The sequence below is a fragment of the Bos taurus genome, chromosome 12, assembly GCF_002263795.3.
Source record: "Bos taurus isolate L1 Dominette 01449 registration number 42190680 breed Hereford chromosome 12, ARS-UCD2.0, whole genome shotgun sequence".
Classification (NCBI taxonomy): Eukaryota; Metazoa; Chordata; class Mammalia; order Artiodactyla; family Bovidae; genus Bos; species Bos taurus.
In genome coordinates, this window is record NC_037339.1 from 52672482 (window position 1) to 52676144 (window position 3663).

Below are 3663 nucleotides of genomic sequence, written 5' to 3' on the forward strand. Positions count from 1 at the left end.
AGAGCGCCTGCCTGTGCTTGGGGAATGGGACAGTAGGAAAATCCTCACAGAGCATGTTAGGTGTTCACTGGGCCATTAAAGATGAATAGGGCTTCCCAGGTAATGCTAGCAATAAAGAACCTGCCTGCCAATGCAGGAGATGCAAGAGACACAGGTTCAGTCCCTGTGTCAGGAAGGTCCCCTGGAGGAGGGCATGGCAACCCACTCCAGTATTCTTGCCTGGAGACTCCCATGGACAGAGGAGCCTGGCGGATTATAGTCCATGGGGTCACAAAGAGTCAGATGTGACTGAAGCAGCTTAGCACACATGCATGTAAAGATGAATAAGAGATTACCCTTTGCACAAGAGGAAGGATATTTCAGGTCACAGGAATGGAATAAGGAAAATATTAAGGGCCTGAAACATGCAGTATGTTTGGGCAATTGCAAGGACTTCGATGAGGTTAGAGCTTAGGGTGCGTGGGGGCAAGTGGTGGAACTGGAGCCTGGAGGAGTTGAAAGTTACTTTAAAAATGCATCTAGACCAACTTTCTGCTTGTGCCCTCTGCCTGGAACTATGTGGTATTTCAAAGTGGTTAGTGCAACTGAAGAACTGAATTTTAAATTGTATCTAATTTGATTAATTCTTATATAAGTTTTAATGTATTCATTATTTATTTTTGTCTGTGCTGAGTCTTGGCTGCTGTGCGAGCTTTTCTCTAGTTGTGGTGAGCAGGGGCTACTCTCTAGCTGCGGTTCATGGGCTTCTCATTGTGATGGCTTCTCTTACTGCAGGGCACGGACTCTCGGGCATGCAGGCTTCAGTAGTTGAGGCTCCCAGACTCTAGAGCACAGGCTCAATAGTTGTAGCCCATGAGTTTAGTTGCTCCGCAGGGTGCAGGATCTTCCTGGATCAGAGATCGAACTCCTGTCTCCTGCATTGGCAGTCTGAGCCATCAGGGAACTCCTAATTTAATTAATTTAAATTTAAATAACCACACATGGCTGGTGGCTGCTGCCTTGGAATCTAAGGAATTGATTCACGTTATGGGACATGAGGAACTTACGATGGGTTTGAAGCTGGGCAGGGACATAGTTGCATCTGTTTTGGAAAAGTAATGTTAAGGGGTGATGTGTCTTTCCTGGGAGAAGTTCTGACTTGCTGTGTGCCCTGCCTGGAGCCCACTTCTGAATAGTTACAAGGCCTAGGGGAGCAGTGCCCTGTCCCAGGCAGTGTTGTTGCCTTGGTCACAGCTGATTGAGATGGAGTAGGTGTCTGTGCAAGGTTGTCCTTGTCTGGCTCGCCAAAAGCCCAGCGGGCTGGGGGTGGGGGCAGTGGGGGTGGCTTGATGCAAGAGCTCTACCTACAGGGACCCAGCATGGCCTGGTGGCTGACCAGTGCAAGCAGCTTTCTCCCAGAGGATTTAAGCTGATCTGTGCAGGGACTGTGATAAATTGGTGACATGGTAGAACAAAGAAGCTGGAAGAAAATCAGAATCATGGTAGGGAGACTCATAGAATTGCTATCGGGTGCCCAGAGTTGCACTGGACAGCCACTGTTGCTTTGCAAAGTTAACCAATAGAGAATATTACGTAATTTCTAAAAAAGGCTGCTGACACTGTCTCCTGTCTTCCTTACAGTCCTCTGAATCTTTATACTGATTAATAGCATTGCTTTCTAACTTGTGCCCTGAGAGTTTCAGGGTGGTTTGAACCAGCTGATTGGCTTTATTTACTGTTAACAGTGAGACTGAGGACTGTACCTGGTGAGACTCTGGAACCCCTAGTCACATAGCAGGAATACTCTACGTGACTCGCAGCATGTAAGAAATTCCAGCTGAGACTCTGTTTGGGTGATTCATCCACATGTCAGTGGTTCTGGATATGAGAAAGAAAGTATATCCTGCAAAGACCCTTTCAGAGGAAGGGCAGGTGAACCCATGAGTAACTTTTCTGACCCTTTGATGAGACAGTCTTCAGCTGTGAGACTTGTCCTTAATGTGTTGCTACAGTGCATCTTGTTCTTATAACGAACTGTAGATTTCTAAGTGTCATCATTTTGGGTACCATGGCTTTTCCCATAGTTTATCTTGTTCTCTACTACCTGAAAAAGTCTGATGAACTCTGCTGGCATATTTGAACAAGGAAGAGGCCAGTTGTCAGGTGATGGAAGTAGTGTTCCCTCAAGATGGTGAGGTTTCCAGTCAAAGCGGGGGTGCTGAGAGTACAGAAGAAGGGGAAGGTTGGACTGAATTAAGGAGTAGGCTTGTTAATGATGGGCCAGTCACCATTTAATTGGACGAAGATATGAAATGGGCTTCCCAGGTGGTGCTAGTGGTAAAGAACCTGCCTGCCAATGCAGGAGACGCAAACGGGTTCTGTCCCTGGGTTAGGAAGATCCCCTGGAGAAGGAAATGGCAGCCCACTCCAGTATTCTTGCCTGGAGAATCCCATGGATGGAGGAGCCTGGTGGACTACAGTCCATGGGGTCACAAAGATACTTGACTAAAGCTACTTAACATGTGTACATGGAATGGAGAGAGGGGAGGAGGAGGCGATGACAATGAAGGATTCAACCTTAGGCAATAAGGGCAGCTATGCTAATATGGTTTGAGCAATCTCTATGAGATGCAGAGAAATCTCTTTTTTTAAGAGAATAGTGAAAGTTGTAACCTGTAGGTGAGTTGAAGAACCAATAATATAGCCTTTAGTTGAGCCTATTATATAGTCTATAGCCTATACTCCAGCCAGAGATAGAAAATTTTGATTAGAAAATCAGATTTAGAAAACAGATAAACCAGATGTTTGGCAAACAGTGGCTATACCTTGTATATGTCCTTTTATGGGGTTGCAGTCCATGGGATCGCAAAGAGTTAGACATGACTGGGGAACTGCACAACAATAATAACAACAGCAAGGTCCTTTTACTGTTTGTGATTATTATTCCTTCTTTCAGTCCACAATACTGAGTGCTGCTATGTGTCAAAACTATGCTACATGCTTAGAATAAAGCTAAATCTACAGGTCTGGCCTCTGATCGCAAGGGGCTGCTTGAGGTAACACCATGGAATATTTGGCTATGGAGAGACTAATGTAAAGTGGGAAGATTGTGAATTGAAGAAAATAAAAAGTGATGATTGTGAAACTATGAAATAACAATCTGGGTTTTTAAGTAAGGCTGTTTGCATAAAGATATTCACATAAGAATACTAGAATCTTGATAAATTGTTGGAAGATTTTGGAGCAGTTAAAATAATCAATGATCACTCTATGCTGACTCTGTTACTTTGGTAAAGTGATAAAAGAAGGTCTGCGCCAAATCTCACTCCTGGCCACGGGAACTGAATTTGCTAGGCTGCAAAACGACTGATTCTGGTGGGTACAGCAGCAAGGAGGAAGTTAGCAAAGCTTTCAGTGGGGGTTTCTCAACTTTGACACTATTGAGGTGAGTTTGGCGGCAAGCCCTGCTTACTCCATTACATCTCTGCTTCTAGTCTCTCATTAATTAAACCAGCCATGCCTCAGATTGCCAAACTCCAAACTATAAGCAAAATCATAAGCAAAATCTGGAAACATTAAGAAGAAAATCCAGGACGGCAGAATGGATGAACGGTTCATTTCCCTCTCAGCCACTTGAACTTCAAAACTGAGTGTCAACAATGTCTTCTAAGTTCAAGTGGAATT